Raw genomic sequence first — 20,430 nt, 5'->3', positions numbered from 1 at the left:
TATCACAACATTATAATTTGATTTGAAGCAAAAATGCATTTGAAAATCTGTCAAAAAGACAAAGGTACAAGACTATAATCCTAAGTATGTTGATTACATACATATGCAATTATTGATTACATACATATGCAATTATTTAAATATAAATATTAAGGGTAATATTTAATATTTAGAAATATAAATATTTAAGTAGTTTGAGTGTAGTTAGACTCTGTACTGCCTCATTCGCAGTGCTTCATAGAAGTTGGCAGATGCTACAGATGCTCTTTTGGTTTGAATTCCTCACTGCAGTTCTCTGGAGATTTCATGGGCAATGTAGCTTTTCTACCAGGAATTCTGCAATTAAAAGTGATTATTTAAAACATAAGTTGATGGCTAATAGCTTCAACAAAAGCATATACCATAAATTAACCTCACAGCTCTGTCTTTAACAATTTGTAAGTTATTGTTAAAAATCAATTCCGCTATGGGAAAAAGAAATAGGGGTTTTATTTTCCAAAACCCGACTATTACACAAAAATGTAACATCTGTGTGTTACTATACACATCAAATCTCCACAAGAAAAACCATAAAAAGGATGCCAGTCACAGAAGCATCATGAATGTCATGAAAGGCCACTATTTGGGACTTTAAAGGCATAATCAATACAGCATTTGTTTTCCCTTCATGTATGTTTTCCATTGGGTCGAAGGAGGGAAGAAATGCTCCATTTCCATCCGTCCACGGCACATCTTTGCTCAGCAGGCCTTCCTGTCCACAGAAGTCAGAGCCTAGGGATGAGTGCATGCATTACTTGCCCTCAACGTCTCCAGAAAAACACTGGTTTCTTTTCTCTTTCCATAGCTGCTGGCACCTCTTTGTGTTTCTTTGAGATGGGAATAGGATATGTGACCTGTTTCCCAGCCTTGACATTTGTTTGCCATTTCAATGACATTCAGGATTCATCAAAAGCCAAGGATACCTTACGTACGATTAGCAGAGCAAAAGACACAGCGGGATACAAGACTTCAAATGGAAGTCTTTCTTTTCTTCTAGCTCTCGGACACATATTTATCTTGGTCTGCATGAAATGAAAACGTACCCATATGGATGCATCTCGAGCATGTCCAATATCACTTCCATTCATTCAGTATAGAACCCACGGATCCAGAAGCCAAAAAACTCTCTGAAAACTTTCCACAAGCTCTTTCTTATTTACCGAATCCCCAGTCCGACTATTAAAAATTATTCCACTTTTTTTTTGCAAACAATCTCCCAATTTTCCCCTTGCGTAATATCCCTCAATAATATGTTCTCTTCCCACAGTACTCCCTGAATATCCCACAACACACTTAATTCCAGAGACGATTCCAAATACTCCATAGTATTTACATGACTCGACTGCGGAGATTTCGGTTTGCTTCTTCTACCTCAAATTTATGTCCCGAGGCGAGTCAGTCATATCATGTACCAAAACACCAGCCCAACAGATCTGATGTCACTACATGTCAGCACTTCTTGTAACGTAGCAAATTCCGCATAAATTATAACGAGTTTTTCCATATCCCCAGAGCTCTATTAATAAACGCAGTTGCAGGTTTAAAGCGTATCGAAACCGCAGCAGGGCAACATTACGGATCAGAAGGGTAATGGAAAAAAAATGACTTTCTCCTCTACAAATAACAGTGGTCATATCAGAAATCTTCCTCACTTCAATAGCTCCATATGTTCTACATAAAAACCCATTCCAGAGACATGTGCTAACCGAGCACCATCTCCCGACGTAAGTAAGTGCTCGTCTCCAAAGTGTTGTTTTTCATCTGACATCCCCATGTAGGATATTAACCCATAATGGCTGCAGGCTAAGCAGTGATGTATTATTTCAGATGACGCATTCATAGCTCCATTCGCACCTGTGGGAGGTTCAAAAACATGAGGAGTCGTACTTCTGTGTAGGTTCTCGATCATCTTTATCACAGAACGGCAGGTGAAGTGAAGCATCCGGAGATGTTTGTTTTAATGCTGGAGATGTTGTGATTCATCATTAATGGGATGTTGGAGATTCCTGCGCGTTAAAATCTCATCAAAACGCAATGTCCAGAGATGCACGAACCGCTGAGGGAATTGCTTCCCTGAAGATGTGAATCATGGCAAGGTGTGGCTGCTGGCTCTTGGGATGAGCTGAGCAGACATGGACACCAGCTGCAACCTCAGCTGGAGCAACCGGTGGATCGGGGTGGGAAAACCATATGGAAGAGGATGAGAAAGAGTGCAATACAAAACACAGAGTAAAACACAATGTTTACAATGTCACAGATCAGGAATAAATCTTATTTTTAACACATTCAACCATCGGAAATTTAGACAACCTTTCCGCATCCTTTTACATCCCAAGAGACTTCTGCTTTCTCATGTACCACAGGGATTCTTTTTTGAGAATATTGCACACTAGAAGTGCCTGGAGATTTCATTGGAACTACATTTAATTTTATATGAATATACCAAAAAATAATAATAATAATAATAATAATAAATAAATACACTTAAATAAGCCCAAAAATCAACATAATAAATGCATTCAAAAAAATCAACCTACATACAAACAACCAAACAAATAAATAAATTAAATTAAATAAATAATACATGTATACTGTAATACAATTTCAAAACATCACTGTTTTTATTGGATTTTGAATCAAATAAATGCAGCCTTGGTGAGCATAAGATAATTATTTCGAAAATATTTTTTAAAAATCTTAACTGAGCAAATTTAAGAACAGTGATACAGATTAGGCTATATTACACACTTCCAATCAAACATGCCAGCTATGATAGATAATTGCTTGAACTGTGGACATAAGTACTCAGTTTGCCAAATCCCAATCCCAAATTCCCAATCATCCATTTTTTTGTGATTTAACAATAACAGCAATATCAACTGAGGCACAGATGTCCATAATGCACCACTAGTATAATGGAGTTATATTCAAGCAGTGCAGATCCAACATCCTCCAGCATATCTTTGGTCAATAAACCTGTAAAAGCAGTTTGAACTTTCAGCCATTTTACCTCAAGGTGGATGTTGCCTGGTTATTAATTACAAGTACCCATCTCCTATGAGAGAATTAGCAAATAATAAATCTCTATATACTTTAAGGATTGCAATGCAGATATTGGTGACCAGGAAAGCTCCTAATAACACAACTGATAAAAAAAAGTTGTTTTTAGCCATCTGGTAAAAACAAATCTCTAAGTATTGAACACTGCATATCTGGTGATTAATCTACCGTGTGTCTGTTATGGATGCAATATGATTTTTATGCTGTTAGAAAGACTCCTTGAGGAGAGGAAGAGAGAGACTAAAGGCAGTCCCTGCCAGATATACAGCAGCTTTACTGCTCTTGGCTCGTGTTCTGCTTAACACTCTTTACTTTTTACACACACAGTATATCAGTCAGCCACCGCAGTCTGCAGATCCAGCCCTCCACTCAGGCACTTCTGAAACCACCCATGTCACAGCTAGAGACCCCTGAATGTGCTAATACAAAGCATGGGTCCAAACAAACTGTGAACCATTAGATGTGTCCAGATTAGTTGAAGGGACAGTTCACCCAAAAATGAACTCACCCTCATGTTGTTTTAAACCTGTATGACTTACATTTTTCTGTGGATCACAAAAACGACATTCTGAAGTATCCCTCAGAAACTTAATGTTGTTTTAGACACCAATGACTTGTCCATATTATTATGATAATATGGACAAAACAGCTGAAACTTTCTTCAAAATACGTTCTTTGTGTTTTACAGAACCAACAATTAATCTACAGTCACATTTAGAGTTGCTGGGTGAATTTTCGAAGGCGAAATCCGGTCGCATCAAGAAATCCACACAGTCATGAATTTCGCCTACTTTTTGCCCTCGACAAAGGTTCCCCTACAAAGATTTTGCAGTGGTTTCAGCTGGTCAAATTTGGCGCACTGACCAACAGCCAGTTGCTTGACAGTTGCAGCTGTTTGAAAGCGACTTTTGTTTGAGCTGCGCTTCATAAATCAATACACTATTGACAATAGACGGTGGACATTTTTAGGTCGCAAATTTTTGCTGAAATTTCACAAATGTGACCTTTACACTAAATAATCAATTTAATATTTTAGGTTTTAACTGATTTTTTTTATTATTATTAATTTTCACACTATTTTCTCTAAATATAAGCATAGTTGAGCCAAATCACTCAGTAAAAAGACCAATCAGAAAAAAATCAGAAAAAGGCCAAGACAGATCATAGGCCTTTAATGTAGAAAATCGCTAATTTAGCACAAAATGATTTTATGTTGGCGTCCAAAATCACTCTTAAACCATTATATAATTAAACACAGTCAGTATAAAATAAAACTTTCAGTGACAGTAAACATTACACGAAGAGATGCTAAATTTTGGCCAAGTGCTCAATTGGCTACAACAGGTTAAAACCTAAATTTGATGCAGTATTTGGTGTGAATTGCCCATATTTGAATCATGAAATCATGTATTTCATGTCTAAACCATCACAAATAACCTGAACGAATAGTATTAAGCTTTGTTTGAATTTAAATGTGACATGGATTTCACTTGTTTCTTTTTTTTTTTTTTTTTTTGGCTTTTTTTACCTTTACTTTTGATAGGACAGTGTTTAGACAGGAAATGAAGTGGGAAAGAGAGAGAGGGGGGATGGGATCTGGAAAGGTCCGCGAGCCAGGACTCGAACTTGGGACACCCAAAGTGCAACGGCACTATATGCCGACAGATTTCACTTTTAAATACAACATGAATATACTTTATCTCAGTTTATTATTCCTACTGAAGAAACTAACTGAATCCAGCTTAAGTTGGTTAACTGTTTTTATCTGGTTAAGCAGTCTGGGAGATCAGCTTAAACCAGTTATGTCCATCTTAAACCAGCTAAAACCAGCCAACCAGCATAGGCTAGTTGACAACTGTGAGTATTCATCATTTCTGCAATTGCAGTTAGTGCCACTAGTGGTGAAAAAAATCGTACCCTTCAACTTTAGTAAATCAGCCGATACATAAAATCCCCAGACTGCCATCTATTAAACTGTGTAATCCTCATCTGAAGAAGTTTAATCCAAGATGCAATTTTCCAGAAGCCTCAAGCATACATTAAACCCAGTTTGCTCCAGTAGCGACCGTCCAAAAAGACACACATGCAAAGCAGCTGAACAAATAGACAATACATTACAGAGCAGTTCAATGAAGCTGACTGCTCTGCACATTGAGCGCTGATGTCATTTAACGCAACCGCATAATATACAAGACGATAAACTAGTTCTCCACTGATGAATCAAGACTTGGACTATAGGAACGAGGACGTTCGTTTTTCCAGTGCCTTTGACATTTGCCAGAGTTCCCTTCGCATTTTTTGCCTTTTCCACTGACTGGCCTGTGGAGTTTCTAGATTTTTAGTGTGGACGTATCAGGTTTTGACCCAAACCGAAGTCATGGCCCGTTAGGGCATATTAACAGCATTGCACCTTCCAGCCCTGTGATAATCCCAGGCAACCTTGTACGACGCACGCACAGTTTACAGCCCTAAACAACCCTCTCGCACAAGTCAAGCAGCCTGCGTCTGTTACTCAAACTCGAGCGGGCCGCAATTGCACCCCAGTTGCTAATAGATGTACATGTGCCCCATATGTCAGCCTGCAGACGTACACACCAGAGAGTTCCCACCGCACAGCGTGTATTTTCAGTTTTGGGCTAAGGGAATTGAGTATTGCTAAAAATTAATGTTCATGTCTATACAGCACACAGTTTCTGCAAATGTGTTTGTTTACCCATTGTAAATCTGCTTAGAATATCATATAACTTGTTGAAACGGGCCCAGCTTTGTGTCAACATGAGCCACTGTCGATGCGGTGCGCGCTAAGTGACCCTTTTACACAAGCATAGGCGGTACAAACCCTAACATTTACAATGCAAGACCATAAAACTCAACTCAGATTAAGAAATATCAGCAACCCATTTGACTTCCGTAATTGGACATATTTCTGAGTGAAACGGGATTTGATGTTATCCTTTGGGAACTTACTGGGGGGTACATACCAGAAAGAAACCATTGTTTGGAGGAGAAGGTGTTGAAAACAGGGGGCAAGAGGTACATTTTTTCATAGTTTGGTCCCCATAGCCTCTGCTATCCGGTAGATGTTGCAGCTACACCATCTGGCGACAAAAAAGCATCTTTTCTCATTGACAATTATTCAGAAATGGGTATTCTAAAGAAAAACTTTTTCAATTAAATATTTCATCATATTACAATAGATATTTTGCTGTGTAGTTTTTAAAGTGCTCATAAAAGCATAACTGGACTTTTTCCCCGTCTGGTGCCTTTCACAGTAGAAGAACGTAAATTGAAGTAAAAGCCACTGTATCTGCTCTCTGTCTCGCTTAAAAGACACAGTGCAGTTTGGAAAGTGGCTACTATGAAGAAAGATTTCAAAAAGCATGTGTGGAACAAGCTACGTCTCTGTTTGCTACTTGGAGGAGTGTGAAGAATGGAGAAAGCATATAAAAGGACAAACTGTACTCGATTAACATGATGCTAAAGAATTGGGCTAGAAACCTAAGTTGTGCCGCAAATACACTATGGACTCTACTGTTCAGTGTACGACAGTTTGAAAGCTAGTTTTTCATCTAGCATCTTTACCTCCACTTGGTTAATTAAGTGGTCTCTGGTGGTATCTTCTAGGTATCAAGTGGTATCATCTAGGTATTTAAAGTCAGAGGCGGACAAAGTACACAACTTCCTTACTTGAGTGAAAGTACAGATACCACTGGTCAAATACTACTCCACTACAAGTGAAAGTTGTAAAGACAGATTTTTACTTAAGTGAAAGTACGGAAGTACATGTTTTTAAAAGTACTTAAGTATCAAAAGTGAAAAGTAAATGCATTTTTTTATTGTCGCATTGTTGTATATTTACAATACCTTATGCTACTAATGCAACCTACTGAATACACTGATTAGCTTGTATTATCTTTGGAATTAAGAGCGTTTATGTTACAAAACATATTAAAATGGAACAACTGAATGAAGATAATCATCTTTATTTTTATCTAACACTCCTACAGCTACATTGAACTCATTATAATACTTGTTTAAAAGTTACAAAGTTATTTTTCAAAGAGATATTAAAGTCTATGATATGGTTCATTTTAGACAAACAAAGCAAACATTGAAAAGAAAACAAACTATAGGTTACTATAGTGAGATAATAGTAAATTTGTGGATACTGTGATTTTACTGCAAATACCATAGTTATGGTTACTATAGTAAAAACATGGTTAATTTTCCAAAGGGCTTTAATGAGTTAACACATGCCTTTTTAGAGCGCTTTTAGCTGTGCAGTAGCGCGGACGTTTACATTAGTTTAGCGGGGAAGATCCCGAGGTTGCCAGATTTGCGTAACAAGTATCAGCCAAATGTCCATTCAAAGCTAGGCAGAAAACTGCAGGCTTAGAAATACTGTAAGACTTGGCAACACAGGAAGGTCCTGGCAGATCGCAGGCCGGATTTTCGCAGAAAAAAAAAGAGTTAAGTGAATCTGAAAATGCACTCATTGTGCACTCAAACTGCTACATATAACGACTTTCTACTTGGGGACCTTGATATAAATGTAGTTGAGTAAAAAGTACGATATTTGTCTTTCAAATGTAGTGAAGTTAAAGTCGCAAGTTTCCAGAAAAAATAATACTCGAGTAAAGTACAGATACTCAAAAAGTGTACTTAAGTACAATACTCAAGTAAATTTACTTCGTTACTGTCCACCTCTGTTTAAAGTGCACTTTTGGTTGGAATTTTCAGCGGGAACACACTATTCACACTATTTGCTGCAAAATGGGGTAGAACAGTCCACATGTATATAAATTGGGACATAATGGTTCCAAACCAAGTGAGCTCCCTAGCATCCCGCCATTGTTTCACCGCTGGAGCAGATGTAGACAAGAATGACTCCTAAGCCATTGAAGCGTTTTGTTGTTGGATGTAATAATGAACATAGCAGTCGTCATTTACTCCCGACATCTGAGCCACTAAAAATGTGCATTACGTTTGTTTGTGAAGGTTTAAGTTTACAGTCTCTCAGAGAGCGGCTCGGAAGAGAGGGGTGGGGTGAGCAGAGCTCATTTGCATTTAAATCAACAAAATGGCTTGCTGTAAACAGAGCTGATTGTGACAGGGTAAAAAGGGTGTTGTTTTACACTACCATTGAGAAATTTTATCCAAAGTATATTTACATTTTTTTTTTATTAAGACCCTAAAGAATCATATCAACTTGATGACCCCTTTAACAAGGTAATTGTGTCTTTTTATCTCACGATTCTGACTTTTTACGAAATACGAGAAAAAAGTCAGAATTGCGAGATATAAACTTGCAATTCCGAGAATTGTGAGTCATAAACCAGAACAGCGAGATACAAAGTTGCAATTAACTTTTTTTCTCGTAATTGTGAATTTATAAATCGAATTCTAAAGAAACTAAAAAGTCAGCTTATAATTCTGACATTTTTTTTTTTACAATTGTGAGTTTATATCTCGCAATTTTGACTTAAACACGCAATTGTGAGTTTACATCATGCAACAAAAAAAAAGTCAGAATTATGAGACAAGTCACAATTACCTTTTTTTTTTTTTATTCAGTGGTGGAAACAAGCTTCCATAGTTTTAATTGAGACTAAACTTTATGAACACTTTTTGGTACCAAATTAGAATATTTTCTAAATTTCTCTCGACTCCAGATTCATAATTTTGAATTTAATCTTTCACCAAGTTCATCACAATGCATTCTCAAATTGCTTTTAGAATTTGACAGTAAGATGTGTCTTAAAAGACAGCATAATATTGCTGTCTAGATATTGGAAAGTCTTTGGAAAGGTTAGGTGTACCTTTAAATGCTGTCTACATAGGCAGCTCACTAGGTTTTAGGACACAGCTAATATCTCTTATGTAAATGTCTAGACCACTGGCCAGTAATAGAGGAACCATGAGTCAAGAAATGATTAAAATATCAGATTCGATACATCAGTGTGACAACTAGCAAGCTAATAAACGAGTTCAAAATACACATCAAGTAGGGCAAATGCATTATAAACAGATGTACATACACATTACCCAGCAGGAACAGAAGTTTAACAGATATATCAAGTCACCACAGGGATGTTCAAGAGCTGTTTCCACACAGGAATCAGATGAAATAAAGCCTCCACAGAAGCTGGGCAAGGGCCATTTGGGAGAACGGGTTAAAATGAGTGCGGCAGTTCACAATAGTCTAGCTAAAACCCTCAATGTCCATCGCTGTGGCTGACCACTAAGGAGGCTCTTCTTTCTTCTGGAAACACAAACAATGAAGCCTTAAAGCCTAAATGCTTTTACCAGCTCTGCTACCGGTTACGCCAAGCCTGGGGGTGTTTTCCTGCCTACGCGGTCGACACAAAACAGTCTTCCAGAAAAGGCCAATATTGAGCATACATATAACTCAAAGAGCTTGGCTAAATGGACTTAATGTGGCTTGCTGATTTAACTCTCATCTGAGATTCAAGCTATAATGCAATAATATGCATAACTTTTTTTTATTATTATGGGAGGAGAACCGTAAGAGGAATGCAAAAGTTCAAAAATGGTTATTATTATTATTATTATACAGTAACCCTCAATGATTCCTTAATTATATTTTATTATTCAGTTTTATATGTTGTTATATTTATAATTTATTTTATTATTACTACTATTATTTATATTATTTTTATTTTATTTATATTAAAGTCATAGGTCATATTAAAGTAATATACACTGCTCAAAAAAATGAAAGGAACACTATGAAAACACATCAGATCTCAATGGGGAAAAATATCATGCTGGATATCTGTACTGATATGGTGTTACGGATTTGTGGTTGTAGTTCAAAGTAAACAAAGGTCAGGAGAACGAAGTAGCATCAACACACTTTTCCATTTATTGAACATTTAACTGAGACAAAGACAAGGGGAAAACTGAGGACTTATAAGGGGACGAGAACAAAAGAGCAAACAAGATAATACAAATCAGGTGGGGAAGATAAACGATGATTAACTAATGACAAAGACCGGGAAAAAAACAAATAAGGGCAAACAGGAAACTAGAAGGGCAGACACGTGACATATGGACTGGGTAATGTGTTAGGAACGAAAGGATGCCACATCGTTTGATGGAAATGAAAATTATCAACCCACAGAGGGCTGAATTCAAAGACAGCCCGAAAATCAAAAAAATGATGCAGCAGGCTTGTATGCATGCCTGACAATGTCGGGTCATGCTCCTAATGAGACAAAGACAAAGAAACCAGAGGTGTTCTATTGGATTTAGGTCAGGCGAGCGTGGGGGCCATTCAATGGTATCAATTCCTTCATCCTCCAGGAACTGCCTGCATACTCTTGCCACACGAGGCTGGGCATTGTCGTGCACCAGGAGGAACCCAGCACCCATTGCACCAACGTAGGGTCTGGCAATGGGTCCAAGGATTTCATCCCGATACCTAATGGCAGTCAGTGTGCCATTGTCTAGCCTGTAGAGGTCTGTGCGTGCCTCTGTGGATATGCCTCCCCAGACCATCACTGACCCACCACCAAACCGTTCATGCTGAACAATATTACAGGCAGCATAACGTTCTCCAAGGCATCTCCAGACCCTTTCACGTCTGTCACATGTGTTCAGGGTGAACCTGCTCTCATCTGTGAAAAGCATGGGGCGTCAGTGGCGGACCTGCCAGTATTGGTGTTCAATGGCAAATGCCAATAGAGCTCCACGGTGCCGGACAGTGAGCATAGGGCCCACTAAAGGATGTCGGGCCCTCAGGCCACCCTCATGAAGTCTGTTTCTGATCGTTTGGTCAGAGACATTCACACCAGTGGCCTGCTGAGGTCCTTTTGTAGGGCTCTGGCAGTGCTCATCCTGGTCCTCCTTGCACAAAGCAGAAGATACCAGTCCTGCTGATGGGTTAAGGACCTTCTACGGCCCTGTCCAGCTCTCCTATAGTAACTGCCTGTCTCCTGGAATCTCCTCCATGCTCTTTAGATTGTGCTGGGAGAAACAGCAAACCTTCTGGCAATGGCACGTATCGATGTGATATCCTGGAGGAGTTGGACTGCCTGTGCAACCTCTGTAGGGTCCAGGTATAGCCTCATGCTACCAGTAGTGACACTGAGCCTAGCCAAATGCAAAACTAGTGAAAAACAGTCAGAAAAGATGAGTAGGGAAAACATGTCAGTGGCCTCCACCTGTAAAACCATTCCTGTTTTTGGGGGTCGTCTCATTGTTGCCCGTCTAGTGCACCTGTTGTTAATTTAATTACCACCAAAGCAGCTGAAACTGATTAACAACCCCCTCTGCTACTTAACTGAGTTTAATTAACTTGATGCTATACTCTGATAAAAAAGTGTTCCTTTAATTTTTTTGAGCAGTGTATGTTACAATAATTATAGTCAAAATATATTATAAATATATCATAAATAAAAATATATATGTAGAAGCAGACAAATAAACAAACATTTGAAATACAAAAGTTAAACCCATTTAAAAGTTTAAAGTCTTCAGTCTAAAACATCTTAAAATGCACTGTAATGTGAACACGTGTTAAGCTTTCTTAAAGTGATCAAAATTGCATCTGACAAGTCGCAGTGGGGAAATAAAGAAAAATCATACATGTAAATGAGAAAGGTAAAAAACGACTGGGAATAAAAACTAGCAATTTGGGAATGAACACTAGAAATTTAGAGGAAAAAAGTTTTCTAGTTATCCAAGTTATTTCCTTGTCTCCAGCCATGAAATGACAAAAGTAAGTCTTGCTCAATTTGCATTCTTTCAACACAATCATTGTTTTTGAAAAGACCAAATCACTCGATATTAAAGAAAATGAGCTGGGATTTCAATGCTGGAAAGGAAGTGTGAGAAATCTGAGGTTTCAAAATTATCAGAAATATTTATTTGTATCGGTATGCATCGGTATTATGTCCATCCCTGGAGTGGATACTGCTAATGGGATTTGCTTCATATGGCTTTACTTTCCCCGTAAGTTCTTACCGAAACACAATATCTGGCAACTGCTCCTGAAAACAAGGGGACTTATTTCCCTTGATTTTTCAGAATTCTGGCTCAAAGGGCAGGCCGAATCCGTGCGAATCCCCTCCTGTTGAGCATGTGGGGGGAATGTAGCACTTTGGTGCAAGCTCCGATACCTGATTGCTCTGGCAGGATCATGCGGATCTGCACAATGGATGCTATCCCAGTTTCCACAAAAATCCTGAGCTTCCAGGCTGGAAAGAGCACTCAGACAGACATGCTCTTCAGTCCTGAGCTTAGGACACATCCTGCACTACTTACACTCTTAATCACTTGCTCTTTCACGCATTTCTCCACTTTACTGTGTAATTGGTCTGGGTTTAGAAATGGGCTGGCAACATAAAGACTGCAGATACTGAGAAAATCTGGGTGAAGCTCAACCCATACCAATTCTTAGTAGCCTGCTGCCAAGGTCACTAAACTTTCTTGACTTAGAATCAGGGATGGGAAGTGAGATCTGGTACTTTTTCAAAATTAATTCATGAGCCGGATCTTCATAGTGAATTAAAAAGATACAGTGTAACCAGTGTGGTCCGACTTTGTTGAATGAATGAATCTTATGAGCTGGTTCTTTTTTAGTGAATTTAAAACGTATTGTGTGACCAATGAAGTTCAATTGTCAAACGAGTGAATCTTTTTACTGAGTCAAACACATACAGCACAACAAGTAAAATCCAATTGTCAAAAGAAATGAATTTGTGATGAATTTGTTGGATCTTTTCAGTGAATCAAAAACATAAAGTATGACCACTGGGGTTCAACTGCTGAATGAATCTTTTCAGCAGATTCTTTTTCGTTTACTTTACTTTTTTAGTTAACATATAGATTGACAATTGTAACCCAGTTTCTGAACGAGGAATCGAGGAAAATATATATGCATACTAAAACTAAAACTAAGAATAAAATATATGAAATTAATTATTTAAACAAATGTGTCTGTTACAATTAATTAGTGCCGTCAATTGCAGATTAATTCATTACATTAATATATTTAAATCTTCATATAAATATTATAATAATCACTTTTTAATATAATATTAATCACATAAACATATTAGGAAATACCACCAGGACATTTCTTTGTGAGTTTCTCTCGTCCTATCCTCATTACACCTTTGAGCGGAGTGTTTAACCTGAGGTTCCTCCAGTAAGTTTCTTTAGATAAAAGCTTCTGCTGAAAGACAAATAACTCAAACTAATCCTTTTGCTTTCTTTGTCTCCTAGTGCTGAAATCGCACATCATTCACATAAGGGAAATTTGGATGTTCTAGCATGCTTGCTCTTTGTAAGAACATTCATTTATTTGTCTTTTCTCTGTGTATTTGTGGAAAGATGTACGTTTCTTTTGTGCGGACTCTAGGTAGTGAAATTTGTTTTTCTGTCTCCTCATCTGCTATCTGGTGGTTTATTTTTGTCTTGACTAATTTGTACATCCGTCTGTCTCTCTTGAATTTCTCTCTCTGTATTTGTCTAACTGGCCATTCACACAGGTCACATTCTTTTTATCTTCATCATATTTCCCCCCAAGCAACATTATGAATCGGAAATCGTTTGATGGCAATAACATTGTATATATCACAGGCCCTCTTTTATTTCACTGTATACCAATAAGTCACATTTAATAAGCCTGTCATTGTATTTTTTACACACTATATTGTATGCTTAAACCAACAAGCTTATGTAGTTACACCATACATCATTCTGTCATGAGCTCTGTCAAGATTGAGCCATAGACAGACAGACAAACAGACAAAGTGACAAACAGACTGACCGAGCTATAGACAGACAGATTGACAGACAGATAGAATGACAAACAGAGCCATAGACAGACAGACAGATAGATAGAGTGACAAGAGACTGACAGATAGTGATAGACAGACTGACAGATAAGAGCGATAGAGTAATAGACAGACAAAGCGACAGACTGACGGATAAGAGCAATAGAGTGACAGACAGACAGACAGAGTAGGAGACAGACTGACTGACAGACAGACAGACAGACAGTGCCATAGACAGACTGACAGACAGATAGAGCCACTGACAGATAAGAGCAATAGAGTGACAGACAGACAGCAATAGTCAGACAGACAGAGTGGCAGACAGACATATAGAGCGACAGACAGACTGACTGACAGACAGACAGAGCCACAGACAGACTGACAGATAAGAGCAATAGAGTGACAGACAGATAGAGCCACAGACAGACAGACTGATAGACAGACAGACCCACTGACAGACTGACAGACAGAGCCACAGACAGACTGACCAATAAAAGCAATAGAGTGACAGACAGATAGAGCGACAGACAGATAGAACAACAGACAGATAGAGCAACAGACAGACAGACAGAGTAGCAGACAGACAGACATATAGAGCGACAGACAGACTGATAGACAGACAGAGCCACAGACAGACAGACAGAGCCACAGACAGACTGACAAATAAGAGCAATAGAGTGGCAGACAGATAGAGCGACAGACAGATAGAGCTATAGTCAGACAGACAGAGTAGGAGACAGACAGACAGACATATAGAGCGACAGACAGACTGACAGATAAGAGCAATAGAGTGACAGACAGACAGAGCAACAGACAGACAGACAGATAGAGCTATAGTCAGACAGACAGAGTAGCAGACAGACTGATAGAGCGACAGAGGCTGACAGACAGACAGAGCAATAGACAGACAAATAGAGCGACAGACAGACTGACAGATAGAGCAATAATGACAGACAGCTAGAGTGACAGACAGAAATGGCTAGAATGACAAAGACAGATAGAGCAACAGACAGACAGACAGAGTAGCAGACAGACAGACATATAGAGCGACAGACAGACTGATAGACAGACAGAGCCACAGACAGACAGACAGAGCCACAGACAGACTGACAAATAAGAGCAATAGAGTGGCAGACAGATAGAGCGACAGACAGATAGAGCTATAGTCAGACAGACAGAGTAGGAGACAGATATATAGAGCGACAGACAGACTGACAGATAAGAGCAATAGAGTGACAGACAGACAGAGCAACAGACAGACAGACAGATAGAGCTATAGTCAGACAGACAGAGTAGCAGACAGACTGATAGAGCGACAGAGGCTGACAGACAGACAGAGCAATAGACAGACAAATAGAGTGACAGACAGACTGACAGAGCAATAGACAGACAAATAGAGCGACAGACAGACTGACAGATAGAGCAATAATGACAGACAGCTAGAGTGACAGACAGAAATGGCTAGAATGACAAAGACAGATAGAGCAACAGACAGACAGACAGAGTAGCAGACAGACAGACATATAGAGCGACAGACAGACTGATAGACAGACAGAGCCACAGACAGACAGACAGAGCCACAGACAGACTGACAAATAAGAGCAATAGAGTGGCAGACAGATAGAGCGACAGACAGATAGAGCTATAGTCAGACAGACAGAGTAGGAGACAGATATATAGAGCGACAGACAGACTGACAGATAAGAGCAATAGAGTGACAGACAGACAGAGCAACAGACAGACAGACAGATAGAGCTATAGTCAGACAGACAGAGTAGCAGACAGACTGATAGAGCGACAGAGGCTGACAGACAGACAGAGCAATAGACAGACAAATAGAGTGACAGACAGACTGACAGATAGAGCAATAGTGACACACAGATAGAGCGACAGACAGACTGACAGATAGAGCAATAATGACAGACAGCTAGAGTGACAGACAGAAATGGCTAGAATGACAAAGACAGACAGAGCGACAGACAGACTGACAGAGCAATAGAAAGATAGATATTCTAAAGCTTTCAATGGTCAATCAATTAACAGCACTACAAAAAAGATTTTAGCGCAAGTAAATTGATTTGAGCAAAATATTTTACATTTGTAACAGTCAGTATTTTATATTTCTTTTTTATGTTTACCTTTAAAAAAAAAATTTTAAACTTGAGAAAAAAATCTTTACATATATTTTTAATTTTTTTCTTAAATTTTTTCCAGAAGTCTTTTAAGTTTGTATGATTATTATTTTTATTTTTTTTAATTGGGAAAAGTAATGTCATGAGTCATGTCTGTTTTCAGTGTTTTATTGCTGTTAAAAAGTGACTGTCGGCAATAAAACCCTGAAAACTGTGCATCAGTGAGTGTGGGTTTCATCCTTGTTTAGAAATTAATCAGTTTGATATAAACTTGCTATCCTCCAGAGTTAAATTTATTCAAAAATAATAAAATCAGGGTAAAAAAAAATTATATATATAGGCTATACATATTAGGGGTGTAACTATAAATGTATTCGTATTGAACCATTCAGTACGAGGCTTTCATGCATTCCAAACCCGAACGATTCAATTTGTTGGACTAATCATATTACATTTGGAAAATGAAAGCGCTTAAAGTGTCTGAAATATAATGTTCTCAGTGCCACTGTGCTCAAAAAGGCAGCCCAAACGACGTAACAGGCAACATGATGTCTACCCCTCCCACTCCGAAAGAAAAACGCACTGCTCCAGTAGGGTTGTGACGGTGAGGTAGTTCATTAGAGTTGTCCCTCTTTTCCTCGCTTTTATTCGCTTTTAAATTGCTTGTAAACTAATTAGTGTCAATTCAGCGTCAATTTATTGAATTGACAACAACAAAACAGTGCCTACGACAAACTCAGTTCTATTAAGCATAGAATGTTTAATTTATTAACAAAATGAATACAAAATACACCATGCTATAGGCCTAATATAAAATAACAAATAACTTACACAAAGTTTAAATATAAAACACTGAAAATCAGCAAACACAGTGGAAAAAAAAAAAAAAAAAACTAATGTTAAAAAAGCCTCCAAAATCATCTTAGAGGCTAAACGGCAAAAGTCAAAAGGCCTTCCAAAGTCTAAAATATTTTTAAAGCAGGCGCTTTTGTATTTCATTTCGAACACGTTTCACCAACTTCTTGTCTTTCTCATCTCATCGTTAGCTCGACTCCTCACCCTCCTCACGTGATAAATGAAATCCGACTCCTGCAGCTGATCTGAGATGCCACTGTTGTTCGGCACACTGCATTGTTCAAAGTCTTCAAAAAAAAAAAAAAGATCATGCTTTATGATGTTAGTTTTAATAAATAAAAAAAAATAAAGGAAATTTCACTGGAATTTCTCTCTTTTTGCTGTATCGAAAATGCACCAAACTGTGACACCACTGTGTCATATCGAACTGTGAATTTTGTGAACCGTTACACGCCTTATACATATGATGTGTGGTGTAATGCACTTCAGTCACATTATTTACTTCTCTTTCTCTTTTCTTCTGTAATCAGTCTAACTACTATGTCTTCAAACTACACGTCCCATTAACTTAAGCAACTTCTTCCTAAACCGTGAGCTCTCAGTGACCCCACCGTCACATTGCCGCCAAAACAATGTGCAAGCATCCAAATGGAGAAGTTCTCTTTGCGCACCCCAGACCATAACCGCCAGCATTACGCCATTGTGGCCTCCGTTTGTGGAACTTTAACTGGACTAAGAGGAGAGTAAATTGATTGGGACTGACTGGCTCATAAGCTTATAGCAGCTTACAGCCAAATCTTTACATCATCAGCACTGAGGCTTTACTGAAGATGACGCCAACCATTCTGGAACACATTTGCCAATCAGCATTACGAGCAGCTGAGGGTCTTAGGAAATTAGCTCAAACTTATATGGGCAGAGTGAAAAAGCATGTGAGAGTCTGAAAGTCAATGGCCTTAAAGGACAAGCAGGAATGATCAGAATGCAACTTTTGTTTCCTTTTAACTCATTTCCTCTGCTTAATTTTGCAGCTTTTTATGACTCCATATCATACCGCACAAAAAAACAGCAAAAAGAGGCAAAAGGTTTATATTGAAAATGTAGGCTAAATCCACAACCTGGGAAAATGGAGATATACACACAGATTTGCAGAGATTTCAAATTGAATTTAAAACAAAATACCAAAGCTTCTTTCTGGAATCACAGAATTACTTTTCTAGTGACTTCTAGTGAAAACAAAAAAGAAAAGAAAGAAAACAGGAGAAGATGAGAAAACCAAATGGCAAACAAAAATTTGTTTTCGCAATTTTTTAGTAACTCTAGTGACACACGCTTGAAACTACGTAGGAATGAGATAAGAAAATAAATAGATGTAGTGCTTTTAAAGGTCAATGAGGAAACTTAAGAAAGAAAGAAAGAAAGAACAGACTACCTATTGATGAGTCTTTTCTTTGGGGACTCCACACCAGGAAACTCCAAAAATCTGGAGATAAACAAAACAAAACAAGGTCAGTGATGCACTAATTACTTGTGTCTACTTATATCTGCAATCTGCATACACTGTCAAATGAATCACAACATCTCTAAACCAAGTACAAAATTTTTTTTATTTTTTATTTTTATGCATAGTTGCATTGCACTTTGAACAGACATTAGCATTAGCCATCAGCATTTGCATAATTTTAACCACAAATGACAAAAAGTATGATTTTTTTTAAAACAAATTGTGTTTTTTTTTTATTTTGACTTCTGGACCTTGGATGACTTGGGGGTGACTAAATTATCAGGATTTTTTTTTTATTCTGGGAGTGATCAAATCCTTTAAGTTATTTATGAGTTTCAATAATATCAAATTGGAATAACTCTTGCCCTTCCACTTTCTTTGTCTACTGAATGGAACTGTCATGTTGAAATGAATGAACAACATGTCAATCTTCGTTCAGTCACCATCAGCCAGCATGTCTAATTCACAAACAACAGGCCTTGTTCATTCAGTTCATTTTTGTCCTAGTATGTTTTGATCATTCACAGACAGGATGCTTCATTCAGATTCAAAACACAGACTTGTTAAGGAATCCATTCAATTACAAGATCCGTTCACCTTACAAGATCCATTCAATTACATAAATACTTAAGATTTGTTCACTTAGCTCAAAAACAGTGATTCCTTCATGACCACAACACTGTCTGATTTTAAAATACCCATTTGAGGACTTGAACTCCTCAGTATAGCACTTCAAAACCACTTCTTTGCCTTTTATCAACCATATGTGCTGGACTCACACAGAAACACCTGCTGACACAGTCTACACACATCCATCAATGTCTTATTGTTATTAATAATTAGCATATGGCAGTGCATTAGAAGGTTACTCCATTGTGCGTACTTGGCATAGTAAGTAGGTTTGGGTGAATAAAGTACAGCGATCAGTTTCAGTTTTGAACCTGCCACATAAAAGAGTTAAGCATGAGGACACCACAAATAGCAGAATCAGCGTTTTTAAGATGCACACACACGTACCTTACCCCTGACCTCTCTTCATTATGTAAACGTCTGATACACACGCTCAGCTGGACTTGGAAGCCAGGCTGCCATGACCCTTGGAAAGCACAAGTGGAACACGCAGGCTAATTGTATGAGCATCAGCTTATCCTCAGACTGAGACACTTTTTTGGCGGGAAAATAGAGACTCAAATTGGACGTGGGCTCTGCGTTTGCTGCGGCTGTTTTTCCTGTTGCGCTCTCATTCGCAGAGACACTCACCGTTCTTTTAGTATTCCCCCAAAGCCACGGCACGTGTAATGTCATGAACTTTCATTATTCACCGCTCAACAGAGGAAAAACAACTTTCAGATATAATAGAAATGGAAAGATTTGCTCCACTAAGCCCCTGCTGGCTACAGCAAGACTCTCGCTTCCACTCTCAACTTTTGCCAAGATCTGCAGAGCTGTTGACTTGTCTGGTATCGCTCACAAGTCCATGTGAACATGTAAGATCTCTAGATCCACTTAAGATGAAAGCTGGCAGAAATAATGAACCAAACATACACATGCCCCAGCATTTTGAAGATCAGCATTGTCTACAGATGCCAATGTACAGTGTTTTGTTTGCAGTACATCAATCAAAATAGGATACCGTATTAAAGTAGAGAATTAAGATTAATCAATGTGTAAACTGCAAATAACCCACTTGTAAAAAATATGGCCAAAAGAAAACTAAAACTTTGGCTAAGCTGGCATTTTAGCAAACATTGTAATCTAGTTCAAAGAATGCAGTTTGATAAGTTCACACAAGTCATGAACAAAACATTTAATAAAAAAACACTACAAACAAAACACACAAAAAATACAACAAAACTCAAAACAAAAACTACGCAACAAAACAAAAAACACAAAACAAAGCACAAGCAAAAAAAACACAAAACACAAACAAAAAACATATTAAAAAAAGCACTAAATAAATAAAACAAACAAACAAAAAAAACTTAAAGTGTTACATTTAAAGTGTGTCCCTCCTATTTTTTTTTCTTTCTGATAT

The 20,430-nt window shown here is 38.0% G+C and overlaps 1 protein-coding gene across 4 annotated transcripts in view; it reads right to left on the bottom strand.

Annotated features, from left to right (window-relative positions):
• Positions 1–20,430, bottom strand: part of LOC131534873 (zinc finger protein 469) — a 281,478-nt gene that overhangs the window by 198,782 nt on the left and 62,266 nt on the right. For all 4 annotated transcript variants that reach the window (XM_058767980.1, XM_058767979.1, XM_058767982.1 and 1 more), the window contains one exon: positions 18,324–18,374. The gene's annotated coding sequence lies outside the window, so the exon portion shown is untranslated. The remainder of the gene's footprint in view (positions 1–18,323; positions 18,375–20,430) is intronic.

This window comes from Onychostoma macrolepis, chromosome 25 (genome assembly GCF_012432095.1).
Source record: "Onychostoma macrolepis isolate SWU-2019 chromosome 25, ASM1243209v1, whole genome shotgun sequence".
In the NCBI taxonomy this organism is placed as follows: Eukaryota; Metazoa; Chordata; class Actinopteri; order Cypriniformes; family Cyprinidae; genus Onychostoma; species Onychostoma macrolepis.
This window is presented reverse-complemented; position numbering and strand designations above follow the sequence as displayed.